We start from the raw sequence: 18,739 nt of genomic DNA, 5'->3' as shown, positions 1-18,739 counted from the left end.
ACAAAAGTAACCGCTCATAGAAAAAAGGGAATGTGGCAACAGCTCGCCAATTTGCTTAATGATACTGAGCCTCCCATGAAACCCGCGGTGCAGTGGCGTTGCTGGTAGAATAAATTCGTCTGTCGCGCCAGGGCAGATGCAGGCCACCACTCCACTGAAATGAAGTGAGTAAAGCAGGCGTGCACGCTTTTCGGTAAGGTCTGTTTCGAATGTTTGCACAAATCACGTTACAGGACAACGGGCGGTGGTCTCGTAGGAGGAGCAAAAGGTCGGGTGCTCGCCCTGCTTGGCCCAGCAAGCACCGTGCCGACGAGGCCGGCGCCCTTTGCTCCGAGCGACTGCGAAGCTGCTTTGTTTCTGTTTATACCTTCAGAATGGCAGGTTTGGTAGTCAAAGGCGTCACCTGTCCTATTGTCTTGCGTAACAAAGCGAGAAGGAGGGGCGTAATCAGATTTTGTAAAGAGAACCTGTAGGCAACGAACGATGCTAGACCACCACTTGTCATCACAAATCAATGCCTTACAGGCATTGCTGTACTGCATTACAAAATATCCTTTACTTTTCCTAACTTTTGTGACCTCTGTTAGCCGCTGTCAAGCTTAACAGTTTGCTTTTCATAAACACAGAGCGACTCGCAGCAGCCTGGGCCATCATCGGTAGACAGGAGCGGCACCTCTTGTGCGTCCACTGCAGGAGCTGCAAGTGGTGTCAGCCGTAAGTCTGCTGTTTATTACGTAATTGTGACCGAACATGCGAAAAATGTGTGCGTGTAATCTCAATATAGCTGTAATAGTACTAGATGAAATGCACCTTGTAGTACTTTATACACACGAGAAATAAACATGTTGAGCAAAAAATGGACACCACACAGAGAAGATGTACTCGAGAGAGGTGCTAATACCAACTGATTTTATTGCTGCTTGGTTAGCCCCAGTGTATGCATAAAGACACAGCAAGGTAAAACAAATTTGCACAAAACCCTGTAGATCACCAACTATGGGAATGTGACATTTCTTGTGTGGTATACATGTTGACATCTGTTGGGGTGGCAAGGAACATATGTGTCACGACACATTTCAGTAACGCGAAGGTATTATAATGTTTACAGTAAGGACACAGTAAATGTGTACTGGTTAATTGTTGTATGATAGAAAAATAGACTAAGCTTCATAGCAGCAATGAGATGAGAATATACAAAAATTATTTTTTAACAACTCGGAACACATTAGATTAAATCCGAAGCCTTGGAATAAAAAAATCAATCATTACAATAAGGAAAAAAAAAAACTTAAAAATATAATGCAAATTTTAAGAGTGCAAACTTCACATTAGCGCACAGTGTAATTTTTCTTCTCCAACTGCAGTGACACTGATGTCAGCGTGCTAGAGATTTGTGTGATTTGTTCTTTATGTGGCTCAATTTTATGTTATTGTCCAATAAGGATACCCGAGAGCTAAAGAGGATCGGTGACAGGTCACACAAAACATGTGAACAACGTGAACATCCTATTTCAGAAGAATATTGCAGGGATGTACAAGCATAGTGCAGTTTTTGCTCAGGAGTGGAGCATCATAATTGGCTGTCACGTTGGAGGATACGCCATTGATGTTGAACAATTAGCCCGTCCCTGAAATCACTATAAGGCAGCAAGCAATGTTGTACTAGATGTTGCAATGAACTTGTTGCATGCAGCGAATTACTGGATTAGTACATGTTGATGGCACCATAATATGCTGACGGTAAACATTTTCTTACTATGCTCAAAAAGGTGTTGTAGTGCGCCTTTAACGTGGCATGCTTAGCACGAAATGAATTCCGTAGCCTAAAGCAAGTGACTATTTGAAAATAAGAATAGTGCGAGAGACATGGACAAAAGAAGAAAAACACACACCTTTTACATGTGCATACGGTTGTTTGTCCCCGTCTCCCGCTCTGTTCTCATCTTAACATGATATACCAACATAACCAAGTGATCACCCTTCATAGCCAGTGATTAGATGTGAAAGACACGTAAAGTTGATTTGTCCAAATGTGGCATATTGATTAACAGGAAAACCGAAGGTGTACTAGGAATATTTGTTTCGATAGCACTGCAAGCTAGTGTAACTAACCACAAACACTACATACACAGGCATACAAACAGTCCTGAGAAAAAGGTCTGTAACCATTCCGTGCTGTACATTTTCAGATAGATATATTTGCTAGCATTTTCATGAAACTGCAAGAACTGTAGCTTTTGAGAAAATACATATGCTGTACGTCGTTGTGCTTTAATATCAGAATTTTGCACCAAGGCAACCATTTGTTAACCTGCTTGTTTTACGTCTTCTTGGGGATTAACCTATGAGACAGGTCTTCTGTAACCTCCCATTGCACACTCGTCACTATGTGCTTTGGTGAAAGTCTAAGCGTTCACATTGCCAAAGCAGTTAGGAATTTTTCGGCTACAGGCAGGCAACGCTTTTTCAACAAATCCAGCCTGCTTCAATATGAATATGTGACGTAAAGAACCTACGGTGGTGTAAAATGCAGTTGGATGAAGCGTGTGAGTAACGCATGTAAGGGTACGGCCATGCTAGCAGCAAAAACACTTGGCAAAAACGCGCGTCAAGAATGCGCTGCAACGCGTCATGCCCCGCGTGGCAAAAGTGGCAGGAATCGGGGGTTTTGTGGCGTGCCACACGAAATAGGATCGAGACCCATTTCTGCGGCAAATGTTGCGTGCCGCGAGATGAAGAACCAATCAAGGGGGGGGGGGGGGGAGCGACGACGGTGACGTCACGGAGCCATGGCAACCGGACCGCCGCTGCTCTGCGCTGGCTTTCCAATCAATGATCGTCGTCTCTCGCTGTTCCATGGAGGGTTTTGTGGACGCTGTCCGATCGTACCCTTTCTGCTCATGGTGATTCAGCGTTCTGAGAGCGCGCGAGATCTTATCGTGCTGCCGCGCAGCGAGACGCGCTTGCCACGGTGGCCTTGCGGCAAGGCGCGGATGCGCAGCAACTTGCCGCTCGCGGCATGACGCACGCGTTTTTTGCTGCTAGCGTGGCCGTACCTTAACAGTGCTGGCCAGTTTTGCGTATGTTGTAATTTATGTGTGCACTTCAGATGCCTGCTTTACATTACAGCTACTCTCACCCAAGCAGCACAACATTTAGCTTTAAATTTTAATGGTAGTGGTGAAAAGTCAAACTGAACAACTACTATATGAATAGCCTGTTACAGAATGGTAACGCTACCAGTCTTGTAAGTAATCACTGCGGCTTGTATTTGAATGGCTTAGGTAGCCTGCATTTTTAGTAATGTGGCATGTCATGAACTTAGAACTTGTCCAGAAATTTCTGTTACGTTCAGCATAACAGTTGTTATTGTGAAAACCATTTTGAACATGTACAGTGTAACTAGTGGGTAGACAAACCTAAGGCATGCTACCTACCCACAGATAGCTAACAAGAATCACTGAAGCATTGAATCAAGGCGTCAACTACAACACACTTTTAACATACGTCTACAAGGTATGTAGTGATTGCGCGATTAAAAGAATAGTACACCAACGTTCAATCATTCGATTACGCAGCAACTTGTTAACAAAGTTTGTCTATGCATGTAGCTACGAATGTGTTCTAGGGGTCAAATGTCACCTTTTTGAACCGGCAAGGCTTGACATGGAAAATTTAGGTTAGACAACTCCCAGAAAGTCAAAGTGAAATTCTCGTGAATGTAATATTATAGATATAATGATGGAAAAGCCATTACACACATTTGAAGAAGACAAATATTGTTTACTCAACACATACGTTTATGTAGTCAAGCCATATTATTACTTTCATGACCTCATGTAAAGTGGTTGTTGGCAGAGCACTTGTGCATGATTGGTTGCCTGTATGGGTTATATTGAAAATAATTATTAAAATAGAGCGAGAAATTTCCAAAGGAAGCACCTGAACTTTACATGCTATGCTGGACTGTTGGGAAGTGGGATGCTGTGGGCTCTGTGGGAAATATATATAGGAGGTGTGTTCGAAAAGAAACCAAACTTTTGCATAACACCTTTACAGCTTATGGTAACACATTTTAAGTGCTGACCCCTTCAATGTAGTCCCATCTACTGGCAATGCACTCTTCCCATTTTTTCTTCCATTTTTGGAAAGCCTCCTGGAACGCGCTTTCTGGAATGGCACGCAGGTCTCTTCTCGCAATGTCATGGATCTCCTCTACAGTTTAGAAATGACATCCTTTCAAGGTGGTTTTCAGCTTGGGGAATAGAAAAAGTCTGCTGGGGCTAGGTCCGGAGAATATGGTGGGTGGGGCACAACAGGAGTGTGTTATTTCGCTAATTAGCTGCGGACAAGGAGCAACGCGTGAGCCGGGGCATTGTCATGATGCAATATCCAAGCGTGATTGTCACGCAATTCAGGCCTCTTACTGTGATAAGGATCTCTCTGACATGCTAAGATTCCCTGGTTAACTTCTTTGTTTACCATCTGACCATGTGGCACAAATTACTGATGGACAATGCCTTAGCAGTCAAAAAACATAACCTACATCACCTTCACGTTCGACCGACTCATGCATGTTTTTTGTTTCGGCGAGGAGAACCTTTAGCCACCCACTACAATGACTGCACTTTCGTTTCAACATCATAGCCATGAACCCATGTCTCATCGCCTGTTATGACGTTATTAGAAAAGTTTTCAGCGTTATTGGCAGCAGCGAGCAGTTCCTGGCTGATTTCAGCACGGGTCTGCTTCTGTTAGGCAGTCAACAAACGCGACAGGAATTTTGCACTGACACGACGCATCCCCAGTTTGTCACTCAACATTTCATGACATGATCCTACGCTGATACCCACTTCGTCAGCGACTTCACGAACAGTCAACCGATGATTTCCACGAATCACAGTGCGAACTCTCTCGACGTGGAAAAGTTCGGTTTCTTTTTTATTATATTTCAGGCACAGCAGAAACATTACACTTAACATAAATGAAATTACGTGCTTCATTAGAAATGCAGTTGTAAAAGTAACGTCAATTTCCAATTTCGTGCATTTCTATAGTGATTGAAAGTTCAGTGCTATGCATCTAAGTGAGAATACGAAGTATTCCTGCTTTCAGTGATCAATGCGCATTATTTGGTATACCAATTCAGCAATGAAAGGTATGGGCAGTCAAGTACAATATCAAACCTGGTGCAGGTAAAGACTTGTATTACCTTTTCTTATTGGTGCCATAATTGCGGTGTTCTACCTGAAATAGCAATGTTATATTTTGATGGTCGTGGCACTGACAAGCTAATGTGCTTCGGAAATTTTGCAGGACCTCCAAGAGCCGCACCGACCAAAAGTAGCCTGCTTGAACAAGCTGTTTCCGACACGGCAAAGCGAGTAAACATGGTGGCAGCAAGCAACGAGGTGTCAGAGAAAATGTTGGAGGAGTCCTGCAAGGTAAGATGATGGTGGTGCTGGAGGGCATACATGTAATTAGACCTGACAAAATTAATTTTTAATGCTGCCGAATAGAGGTGTGTATCTGGTGACTGAAAAAGTTCAGGGAAAATGTTCTTGTAATTCGGCATACAACACAAAATAGTAATTGTCACAATTCACACTAGTAACTGAAGTGCAGATGAGATACAAGGAATAACCTGCGCTCTTTGTCATGTAAGTAACAATCGACATGAGAAGTAATTATTGTCCATTATCCAGGCGAATCTGTAGAGCAGTTTACTTTTCCTGAAAGTATAAACATACAAATGTACTTCACAAAGGAAATTTGCATATCATATGCTAGCTTATTTACTAAAAAGTGAGATTCATGCCTTATAGTGAAGAGCTAGCAGTATGTTAGCATTTGCGTGACCTCTTGCCACATGTCCTATTTAATACATTGTCAATCATGGATGCTCAACCAGCATAAAATGTGCATATTTGTACAGTGTAAAGCGATTAAGGTGACAGCATATGAGCACTTCACAAGCTCCAGTAAGACTTGTCTGCAAGATTTTGAAATTAGTTCGTAAATACTTTGTTCTGCACCCACAAGACATTCACCACACCTACGGATATCATTAGCATTTCAAAACAGGACGATGTGTCTCTGAATTTGAGATGCATCATTATTTTCCACAGCCCCCCTATGACTCCCAGTCCACACATGCTGCCTTTGACATGCCTGAAAAACTTTCATTCTGAATTTGCATCTTGCTCTTGCAATGGGGCTATAAGTCCAAAATGTGAGATACTTTCTCATGATCTCTTGTGTCACATTATGCTTGCGAAAGAATCAATAGTTTGAGTAGTTGTGCTGCCCCACATAGAACTATTATTATAGGCATGTTTGTTTTTAAAACATATATACATTTGACAAAACGTGACAGATGCCCAAGTAGAACAACGCAGCAGTGTTTTATCTAGCCGTTAGTCGCATAGCGATATGAATATGAATAACGCTACAAATCACAATGTGCATTTGCGATTATAATATACTGGATGTATTTGTTGCCTACGTATTGTCACAGGATAGCTGCACTTTTATTTACGTGTGTGGTAACGTTGCATTGTATTGTATTTTTGTGGATGTGAGTGAATCTGTATTGATGCACACCTGAAATGCCGTTGATATGTTCCTAGGAGTTTGCTACATTCTCCTGGCTCTTGTACTCAGAAACGTCAGTGCCGCATGTATAATCGCCCTGCAAAATTGATGTCGGATGTGAACTTCTTTTCAGGTCATGCGTTCTGTTGTCGGTGTACCCTAAGATATCTACCAATTCAGTTATACTGTGTATTGTTTTAAGTGTTAGTGCAAAATTTTGTCGTTCACAGATGTGTAAACATGCCATGCATGTAGCTGAACATGTATTTAATTCATTCGGAATGGCTGTGGCGACTGCTTACCCTGCAAACAAACAATTTTCAGCCAACATAGCATCACTTACAATTTAATAACCCTTGTAGGTCCCTTTTGGGTGAATACATAATGGGGGGGGGGGGCAAAAGCACAGAGTTGCATATGCATACAAAAAATTCGTACAAATGTGCGCAATTTTCATTTGCTCTAACCATGCATTTGATGTTATCAGAATCCTCAATGTGAGCTCATAAGGATAAATTGTTCTGTCTAATAATTTGTACCAATGTAGTGTATGTTATCCTTGATTTTATTAATGTATTAATGAATTCACATTAGTGAGCTGCAGCATGTGGCATAGTTGAAAGCTTTATGGCAAATATGATGCAATAAATGTGCACAGAGTTATATTTGATTGCACCAGAAATGTCTACAAAACATGTTATTGTTGAGTGCGGGAAAAAAATGAAATGCTGCATCACAACAGAGGCTGACGAACAGAACATTACATATGACAGTGCGAGGTACAGTCATTGTATTTGTAAAAGGGCACACATCAGCATGTGGCAGATAGTCTCGAAGGCCACATATGGCCCGGCGCCTCAGTGAGATGTGAAACGAAAAAGAGAGAGCGGTGCCATTCTTTCTACTGCATGTACCCCATCTTGCAGTTTGTCTTGTTTTTTATCATTTCGTGCACCTGTAACACTAAGCTTTTCAGTACACAGCTTGCGCCGCAAGTAAAACAGATGAATAGCACTAACAATATGAATACAAACAAACCTAGCAGTTGCAAAAATGATGATGAGGCAATACTGGCCTCAGAAAAAATGCATCAATGAATACAGACCACACACTGTTCATGAAAAAGTCCATAACACTGGAATAAACTTTAACCCTTTCAGGCCCAAATTAATTCTGTTCAATGTAAACAATTGGTCTTTACAATTTGAGATGTGCATGATCGTGGTAGGTAAAAAAAATTAAGAAATCTGTGCTCGCACTTTTCAATGAAAACTTATTTAATGATCCCAAATGGAATCAGTGGGACTTTGTGGACTTGAAATGCGTCGTTTCAAGCAATACGTGAAAAGTCGATTTTTGATGAAACTCTTTGAAGCAATCCTATTCTTTGTTGAGGCAGAGGTGTGTACCACACTTCTCGCACCGAATGCGGTAGTAAGAGCACATTCTTCTCTATTTTTTCTAGTTTGCACGATGACTTCTTTTTCATTGAACGAATCAACGTCACCTCGAGGGATCAGCACAAGCTTCGGGACTTTTCTTTTTCCCATAAAACTCGCATGTGCTGATTGTCGCCATCTGTTCCAAATGCAAATCTTTCCGTATTACGGAGGGGTTTCCCCGAAAAAAGTTTATCTGCACGGCATAAGCTCATATCAACAGCATAAAATCACAAAAAGCAGAGCAAGGCTCCACCAACAATACAAGCTCCAGACGCGATAATGATCCATCAGGTAACACGCGCCCAAAACATGGCCAAATACGGCATGAAAACGCCGTTTGAGCACGAACAAACACGCGATTTAGCCAGTGAGGTAACGTCAATCGAAAATGTATCGCGTGAGTAGTCGAGGCCGCTACGTCCCAATGATTCCATTTGGAATCATCAAGATTTGCAAAGTTCTCCGGTACCCGCAAATACTTTTCGCCGAATAAAATTACTGCGGAGGGACACCATAACGCCTAATAATCAAAGTCCAAATGTTCGAGACAAAAATAAAATAATTGTCATACCTCTGCACGCTGAAAAGAAGAGGGGATCTCAGCGAATGGCGGGAACAGTGCAAGCGATTCTCTTATTTTTTTTGTTCAGAGGTGGCAGCACTTCCTTGTGTCTACCACCTTGCCAGCATATGTAGAGCAAGGGCTAAATATGAGTTGTAGCGTAAAAACAACCTTTTTTTCTTACCCTGGGTTGCCCACTGAGCTACAAAATTGATGATTCCATTTGGAATCACTGGGCCTTAAAGGGTTAATGCAGAAATGGGAGGACAATACCCATCATCTCACTCTAAATGCAATACATACTCGCAGATTTTGCAATATAAGAACTAGGCAACCATGTACTTTATTTTATTTACGGATCCAGAGCTGTAGTGCAGTAGCAGGAATAGCTGAGCGAGTGGGAATGCATTCAGATATAAGAAAGTTTCAAGTAATGCTCAAAGCCACATGGCAAAAGGCAGAGAAAACAGTGCATACTAGTGATGCAATTGAAGCTTTGCTTCGCAAGGCATGTTTGCATATGTGCTATGATGTAAAGTTAACATTACATGGAAAGCATTGTTCACTTGTCTATGTACCTAACAATCAGACACATGTTGCAATGCTATCCCAACATTTTCCGCTCACGAAGCTTTATGTTGGTATGTTCGTGCAGTGCTGCAAATGCACCGAGATTGACGGTGCACATGTGCACGTAGAAACAACAGTAAGCGAGTACTAGTAAGTTGGCGTGATATACTGCCACGGTGACACTTTGGTCAAATGAAGGTGCAAAGAACATGCGTGCCTGTCATCACGATGAAACAGCAAAGGCTGAAACCTAGATGGAACAACAAGATTGCACCCGGCCTAATGCCGGGCATGCAATACATTCTAGCAATATGTGTGACCAAGTATAGTTCCACTGACCCGTTACAGTTATGAACGACGCTGGGCGGTTTATCGCTGAAGTGATATGTAAATGTGCATCCGCATGTCCTGGCTTGGCCACACATGATGCAAAATAAAGTCAGACAAATAGATGTGTGCACAAACACCGTTTTTTGCTTGAAAAGAGAATCCATGACCACTTTTCATACATGTTTCGGGTGGCAGAATCGCTAGTGCTTCATTACAATTGTACATGTATCGCTTTGAACCAACCGCCCTCTTGTGCTCCTGTTGCACTTGCATCCGGTGCTGCCTCACATGTTCGCATTGTTGTGGCCGCAGTACATCGTATTAGAAGTGAGGGTGAATGATTGCAGCTGCAAGATAGTAGAGTTTAAGCAGTAGCCTCGCTACGTTCGTTACATGTGTGCATGTTTTAATAACAGAGAGTGTACACATGAGAGCTTTGTTTTATAGGTGGATGTGTACGAAAGCAAGAGCAAACAAGCTTAGCTGAAAGGGTCGGTGCTAGAGACATTAAATGGTGGTGTGTTTTGCCGTGTAATGTGACTACATGTTCAGCAAAGCTATATCTTTTTCGTCAACATGTGTGCAAACATTGCGGACAGACCTTCCTTGACTGCAGCAAACTGCTGAACTGCGGGCCATAAAGGACGAGGTCAGCAGGCTTGCTGACGCTATGCAACGACAAACAGAGGCGTTCGAGAGGCAGCTGAAGCCCATCACGGACTTAGCCACGCTGCTTGCATCGTTAATTAGAAATTCAGTTTTGCAGGACTGATCCTATAATGTGCTGTTTTTTATCTTTCATTATTAAAAAAAACCCTATGTCTCAAGTGTTACGAATGCTTTTGTGTAGCACCATCATTGTGAGCTACCATGCACTTGCATTGCCTTTCCATTGTGGCGAAGTACTGTACAACTTTGGTGTTCCTTTGCTGTACAAGAAAAAAGCGACAATGTGTACACTAAATGTTTCACCCACACTGTAATCACAATATCACGTATACATTCTGTAGAATACCCGAATATGTGCCAAAGCCATAAATTGCATGCGCTATATATTTCGGTATCCGAGCAACTAAATGAAAGTGCTCAATAAGAACTGTCGTCATTGCTTGCCATGCTCAGTTTATTACAGAAGTACCGATCAGGTGTTGATCACTCATGTGTGTTTGAACAACATACTACTAGGAGGACAATTTTATTAAATTGCGGACATTCAGCATATACATAGATAAACAAGTGTCCATATCTCTATATCTATATATGCAGGGCATTTCAGCGAACTTTCAAATAATTGTAAAGGTTGTCTGTAGCAGATAGTACAATTGTAGTTCATGAGCTGGTCTACTTGAAGATGCAGCCATTACCGGGAAACAAGAATTTAAAAGCATAATCAACGAATTACCTCATGGCCCATATTGGAATTTACAAACTCTAGTCATCTGGTTTGCACGAGCACTTGTGACTGTGTGTTACTGTATGTGCACGTCTCTATACCCCCTCTACCTTTGTCCCTTCTTTGTTTTCGTTCTCCCAGCGTAGGGTAGCAAAGCAGACTCTCAGCTGCTTAACATCCCCGCCTTCCTTATATCCCTCTGTCTCTAGCCGTGGAGATCACAAGGAGGATCCACTTGAAATGGATTGTCAGGAACACCTATTTAGAGATATTAGGTTCCAAACTTTACGGGGAAATGCATTTGTGGTCCACTTGATTTCTAAATAAAACGTCACCTAATGCCTTGAAGCACCAAAGTAACGGGACAAAAAAGTGTTTCTCCGCAAAGTTCGGTAATTACTATCCGAAACTGGTGTCATCCTGAGAATTTGTTCGCATCAGTACCTCCACGAACCTCACGGCTGAAATTTGTAAATTGTAATATGGGCAATGAGGTAATTAGTTGAAAATTAATTAGTGAATGTTTCTTATTACTTTGGTTATGTATTTCAATTTTTTTTGCAAGTAATGCCTGCCTCTTTGAGTAGACTAGCTCATGAACTACAACCGTACTGTCTGTCACAGACAACCTTCAAGAATTTATGAAAGCGTTCACTGAAACACCTTGTATGAAAATGTGCACACGCAAAACGTGGCTACGGCCGCACTGCACTGAAAAATTTAAATGCCGTCATGGGGGGGGGGGGGGGGGGCATGTTTTTTGCGAACATTTTTTGTGACACCACCTGCATGTCGTGTTGCCTAATCTGTGTGTTGCTACTAGGAAAATGCACCATGCGAAGGCGCCACGCACTCTAAGTCGTGCAATTTGTGGCAGCATTTCGTGCTGTTCTCAAGGTAGTCATTGGTCATCCGCAGATTCACTCAACTCCCAAATGTGCAACCCTTACAAACCTTACAACCACAGAGCAATGTTTACCGTGCATTATGTTACATCTAAATCTCAAAGATTTCTTTGTTACTGTTGTGTTCTTAACTGTTTCAAACAACACTGCAGAGATGACTTGTCAAGACAGTAGAAAGAAAGTTGCATTTATTGCGGGATAGAAGGCGCTCGAAGTAGTCTCACTGATTCCCATAAAATGATCAATCCATTTAATTCACAACATAATGCAAGGTAAAAGTATACTACAGATCGCTGAAAGGACACAAACGGACAGTTGCCTCAAAGAAAGGCAAAATTTAATTACATAAATGCCTCTAGACACCAATGAATCACGATGTATGTGGCATTGCAACAAATGAAAGAATAACTATGGAAGTAAGCCACAACAAAGTAACACAACCATGAGAAATATGTGCAATCCGACAAAGAGGACAATGATTGTTTAAAAAAAATAGTCACATGAAACAGAGTGAGAGAACAGAGCAAAATCGCATGCCACAGAACAACATATATTCCAATGCAGACAGAACAACAAACTGTTGGAGTGTATTCATTTGAAATCATGGTATCGAAAACAGAACTGCCTGTATAAAATAATTCACATGACCACAAACGAGGTGGAAACTATCAAATGGCATATCTAGTGCGAGCATTATTCGTATTCGGTACCAATGAACATGTCCTTGTAAGAGCACATCTTAATACATCATAGTGGGAAAGGTGCTTTTCTCGTCAACCATTCTATAAGAATCAAACTTTACTCTAGCAGTCATTTGGTGCACATCTCACTATGAAGTGTACTTGCTTTGGAAGCATTGTTCGTCACATGAGATTTCAGCCAATCTGGTGACCGGAGAATTACAAAAAGCACCTACAAACAAAAATGTTTGTACAATCAACGCCATAATTTTTTCCTAAATGGTTAGTTTACGTAGTTCGGCGGCAGTGCATTGAATCATGCACACACTAACGATAAATCTGCATCCTTTGCAGCCATCTCAAGAAGTGGCCGAGATAATCAGCGCTGCAGACAAGATCTGTTGCGCCCGTCAAGGCTCTACCACGTGATGAAGTCAACTAGGGGCGTTGCTGTACCTTCCTGATGGCCAACGGCTTAAATATAGTCCCCTTCAGTCCAGGCGTCCAGTTCAGTGGCAGCGCATTGAATCGTGCACACGCTAACGACAAATCTGCATCCTTTGCAGGTGAGAAATAGGGTCGATTTTATTTGAAATCGTCTTTGCAACTCTGCACTGCTGCCGAACACGCCCGTTGTCATTGTCTTTTTGTATGAAAGTGATTGGATTGATACTTGTGCTATTGTACAATGTCGCCGGGGAAAGGGAAAGAGGGGGAAAGTGATGTAGCAGCCTTATTTGCCGAATTTAAGTGGGAAATGCGTGCTGAACTCAGGGACCTGAAAAAGTATGTTCAGCACTGCAGTGACACGTGTGACGATGTCAAAGATGTGACTCAGGATCTAAAGGCACTAAGAGATGAGTTAAAAAGCTTGGTCTCTGAGAATCAAAAACTAAAAGCTGAAAACAAACAAATAACTCTGAAATTACAAAAGTTGGAACAGTATCAAAGAAGTAAGAATCTTGAGATCAAAGGTGTTCCGGACGAGTGCGACTCTTTAGTAGCGGTTCGAAAAATTTATGAACTAGTCAGTGAGCCAGTTGATGAGAGGGACATTGATATATGCCATAGAGTCCCAACTGCGAACTCAACAACCAAGAACATTGTTGTTCGTTTTGTGAGGCATGCTGAGAGAGACTCGATACTAGCCAAGACTAAGAAAATATGAATTGGCGCAAAAGACGTTGGCTTTGTAGGTGATAACAGTGCAATTTTCGTCAATGAACATTTGGCACGCCACAACAAGCAGTTGCTTGGAGCAACAGTAGCAAAGAAGAAAGAGCTTAAATACAGTAGAAATTTGTGTGGACAGCAGGTGGCAAAGTCCTAGCAAGGAAAGACGAAGATAGTCGTGTCGTGCGAATCTCTTCTTCCGATGACCTTGCAAAAATGAACTAAAGATTGCATCAGTTAATTAAAAGCTTGCTTTCTCTTTACTGTAGATGAGCTCGTGTGATGTATACACATCAGAAATATTTAACACATTTACGACCAAGCAATCTAACTTCTCTTTGATTCATTTCAACATTAAAAGTATAAAAAACAAGCTTGACAGCTTACAAATTTTCTTGGAGTTTCTCGTGCTGAGATTTGAAGTCATTGTTTTTACAGAGATTTGGCTGACTATTACCGATGATACCAATTACGTCATTACCAATTACACCTGCATACGCTTGGACTGCGTAGGGAAAAGAGGAGGGGGTGTGGCGGTATATATCAATCATAGCTATGCTTACAGCATCATTGAGGAGTACACAGTTACAAATGTAAATGTTGAATGCTTAGTTATAAAAACATCTGAATTTCAGCTTGCTGCCATATATAGGCAACCAGCTGGTTCTAAACATGACTTCTTAGACTTTCTTGAGCAATAGCTGCAGTTTTTTCAGACAAACAAGTTACCTTTTTTCGTTGTTGGTGATATAAATATAAATATGGTCAGTAATGACCAGTACGCAATGAATTATAAGAGTCTGATTATGTCATACGGATGAGAGAATTTGGTTTTGGTTCCCACACGCATTGGTCCCAAAACAGGTACAACCATAGACATCTGTGTTACGAACATCAGTGTATCAGAACTAATGGGTGGAGTGATAGTTAGCGACACAAGCGATCATCTGCCCATGTTTTGTGTTACTGATCACTTCACACGCAGACATCTTGAAGTAAGTAAGTATCGAGTGATAAATGACAAATCTCTCAAAATTTTTTTTCTTTAGTGAAGGCAATAAACTGGACTAGCGTGTATGACTGAAATGACCCTAATGATGCTTACGAGAACTTCTATAACAAGTTAAAAGTAAGTTATGATGAGGCGTTTCCTTTACAATGTGGCCGAAAGAATAGCAAAACAATAAGAAAACCGTGGATTAACCCTGCACTACACAGAAGAATAAGAGAAAAAAATAAGATGTATCATGCTTTTATTATTACGCGTGATGTAAACCTATTTAAGGAGTTCAAAAAGGTTTGAAATAAACTAACTTCAAATCTAAAGAAAGCAAAAGAAAATTATTATGAAAGTTTGTTTCTTCGCTGCAAACTAATGTGAAAAAGATATGGGAAACAGTAAACAGATTGACAAGCAGAAAAAATGCAACAACCAGCGTACAAGAGATTGAGATAAATGGAAATGCAATAGCAGGCCGGCGTTTGGCTAACACCTTCAATGAGTATTTTATAGAATCAGGGAAGGCAGATAGCTCAATTGCAGGCAGTCATCAACCAACCAGACACATCAGTTCTTTACCAAATTTGTTTGTTCTGTATCACGTCTCCCCGCAAGAGACTGAAGAGTTACTCAATAGAAAAAAAAATGATGTCGCCGCTGGTTACAACGAATTTAGGGCTGAACCAGTAAAGTATGTTTCCAGCTTACTAAAAAACATTCTCGCCCGTATTATTAACCTAATGTTCGACACTGGTATCTTCCCTGACCAACTGAAAATAGCAAGGGTTGTTCCGATACACAAATCCGGAGACAAAAAATGTCATTGAAATTAATAGCCAGCTATCTTGAGAAACGCTTCCAATTTACAGATGGTAATAGTTATTCCTCTACATCGTTAAATGTAACAAATGGAGTACCCCAAGGATCAGTATTAGGTCCTACCCTGTTTTTATTATACATCAATGACATAACTCAGATTGACAACACCCTTGATATAGTAATGTTTGTGGACGATATAAACATTTTTAAATTCATGGATGAAACGTGAACTGCAAGAAAAGACTAATCATTATTTACAAAACCTATCTGAATAGCTTAATGATAATTGTCTACAATTAAATGCCTCTAAAACCAAATACATCATTTTTTCTCCTCCAAATAAACGCGACCAACATGTCATGCATATTACGTATGGAACTGAGAGTATTCAGCAAACAAATGACCAAAAATTCCTAGGCGTTTGGTTCCACGAGTCTGTCATGGTCATGTCATGTGGACCATTTGGTAGTCGATATAGCTCGATCAATAGGATGCATTAGAAAGATTTCTACACTAATACTTCTTCGGCTTAAAAAAAACTCTTTATTACACTTTAGTATATTCTAAGATTGCCTATTGTTCGCTAGTATGGGGTTCCACCACTCAGCGCAACTATAATAGATTAATGGTACTACAAAAGCGCGTACTATGTATTTTTGAAAATTATGCAGGAGATATCCGTGACTTACGTACCAGCGAGTTATTTGTGAAACACAACCTGCTTATGGCCAATCAAGTTTATCTTTATAAATTAGTGCAGCATATACACGCCAAAAACATATACGAAGACATTGCTATAATAGATTAATGGTACTACAAAAGCACGTACTACATATTTTTGAAAATTATGCAGGAGATATCCATGACTTACATACCAGCGAGTTATTTGTGAAACACAACCTGCTTATAGCCAATCAAGTTTATCTTTATAAATTAGTGCAGCATATACACGCCAAAAACATATACAAAGACATTGCTATATTAGATTAATGGTACTACAAAAGCATGTACTACATATTTTTGAAAATTATGCAGGAGATATCCGTGACTTACGTACCAGCGAGTTATTTGTGAAACACAACCTGCTTATGGCCAATCAAGTTTATCTTTATAAATTAGTGCAGCATATACACGCCAAAAACATATACGAAGACATTGCTATAATAGATTAATGGTACTACAAAAGCACGTACTACATATTTTTGAAAATTATGCAGGAGATATCCGTGACTTACATACCAGCGAGTTATTTGTGAAACACAACCTGCTTAAGGCCAATCAAGTTTATCTTTATAAATTAGTGCAGCATATACATGCCAAAAACATATACAAAGACATTGCTATATTAGATTAATGGTACTACAAAAGCACGTACATATTTTTGAAAATTATGCAGGAGATACCCGTGACTTACGTACCAGCGAGTTATTTGTGAAACACAACCTGCTTATGGCCAATCAAGTTTATCTTTATAAATTAGTGCAGCATATACACGCCAAAAACATATACAAAGACATTGATATGGTAGTTGAACATCAGTACGGGTTTAGGGAACATAGGAGGAGGCTTCCGAAGATTAGGACAAATTACGGGAAACAACAATCGTTAACATATGAAGCTATACAGATTCTAAATAAACAAAAAGATATAATAAATTGGACAGATAGCTCTGGTAAACTTATAAGGATGTACAAAACGTTTCTTGTCACAGCAGCATGTGTACTGTAGACCATTTCACATTAGTCTCTACTTTATTCATAGCATTTTCTCATTAAAAAAAAATTTCTCCTTTTGTACTCACAATGTACTGGTGCATAATTATTATCTACATATTTGTAACACAATAAAAAGGCCTACTAGCTATCTAACACATGAATCCTGTGTGAACATTGTGTATATGTATATATCTATCTGCGTGATCTGTCTGCATATGTATGCATCTCATACTTGTTATCTGATGTACTATAATTCACTTTTTTTTCCTTCTTTGGCTGTACATTGAGTGCAACTGCAATATTTATATAATGTGCACCTCATTGTATACGTTATTGTTCGAGTAAATGCTGTATGAACTGAAGGGGGGCAGGGGCCCTGTCAGGCTGTTTTAGCCTTTAGTCTCTGTCTCGGCAGGAAATGCCCTGAAATAAAAGTGATTTTGATGATGTTTGATGGTTATTTCAATTTTCATACTCGTGACATTAAAGAAAAGGAAATGTCAATTTCACAACTGTTATGCACCACTAAAAAGAACACAAGTCTGTGAGCTGTACATATTAACACATATAAAGCAAACAGGCGATGAAGTACACACAACTGTTCAAAGTATACTGCCAATTTCCTGTTACATTTCCAAAACTTTAGTGAATGCGAAGCAATGCTACGTAGGTTGTACCATATGTGCAAACAGCAATGCTATGTGTCAATCACAATCATGTACATGTTTCATGTTAGGCATTTCACCGAGCATTGGCATATGTGCAATGTGTTTTTCCTCGTAAACTCTCGTCCTGTTCAACTTCTTGCTGTAAAGATATTCAGAAATTACGCGTTTGGGTATTTGTTATAACATTTATCCCCATGTTAAAGCTAATTTGCCCTTTCTTCCATAGCTACAATTTCAATTTATCACTAAAGTTGAACTCAATTCATTAGAACTGTTTCGGTGTTTATCTGAGGACGGCATTTCTGCAATACTTTGAAGGACAACTCGGGTCTGTTTATAAAGTATATGTGATTGAATATTGTCATTTTTCAAATGGCACCGACAGTTCTCTTATACCGGTGGCGTGGTTCAATTCGCTTAGAAACTCATCATTAAATTTAAATATCAAAGGAAACGAGGTCCTGAAACCAGAACGAGTAGCTGGTTCGAGTGACGTCACGATGATTGGACGTCAGGTCTTTCAATATCGCAACGTAAACACCCAGAATGTGCGCTAAACACGCAATACATGTGGTGCTAATGGCAAAAAAATGACGCTGATGGTGCCTCCTGATGATATGAAGAGGTTTTACAAATCCTTCTAGCTAGACCGCGGCGATTTCACCGACAGTACGGGTGCTCAAGGATCATCGTTTTCTTTTAACCAGCCGCCGCCACACGAGGCAGTTGACAGGCCCGAGGTCCACGTAGTGCGCTACGATATGACGAAGAGAGGCAGCAGTATCACATCTCTCAAAATAATGAGTGTTGGCAATGATCTCATTGGAAAAGGAGCCAGCTTCGTCGTTTCTGGGTGAAGTGGCAGTTTAATCTGTGATGTCGCAAAAC

At 40.5% G+C, this 18,739-nt stretch overlaps 1 long non-coding RNA gene across 1 annotated transcript; it reads left to right on the top strand.

The window, feature by feature from the left end:
- The first annotated feature begins 450 nt into the window (after positions 1–450).
- LOC125942446 (uncharacterized) lies at positions 451–10,270 on the top strand. Its single transcript, XR_007465115.1, has 3 exons — positions 451–714; positions 5,317–5,444; positions 10,115–10,270. It is a non-coding gene; the product is annotated as an uncharacterized LOC125942446 (long non-coding RNA).
- Positions 10,271–18,739: the final 8,469 nt, after the last annotated feature.

The sequence above is a fragment of the Dermacentor silvarum genome, chromosome 1 (genome assembly GCF_013339745.2).
Source record: "Dermacentor silvarum isolate Dsil-2018 chromosome 1, BIME_Dsil_1.4, whole genome shotgun sequence".
In the NCBI taxonomy this organism is placed as follows: Eukaryota; Metazoa; Arthropoda; class Arachnida; order Ixodida; family Ixodidae; genus Dermacentor; species Dermacentor silvarum.
Note: the sequence above shows the minus strand (reverse complement) of the source record. Positions and strands in the feature narration are given on the sequence as shown.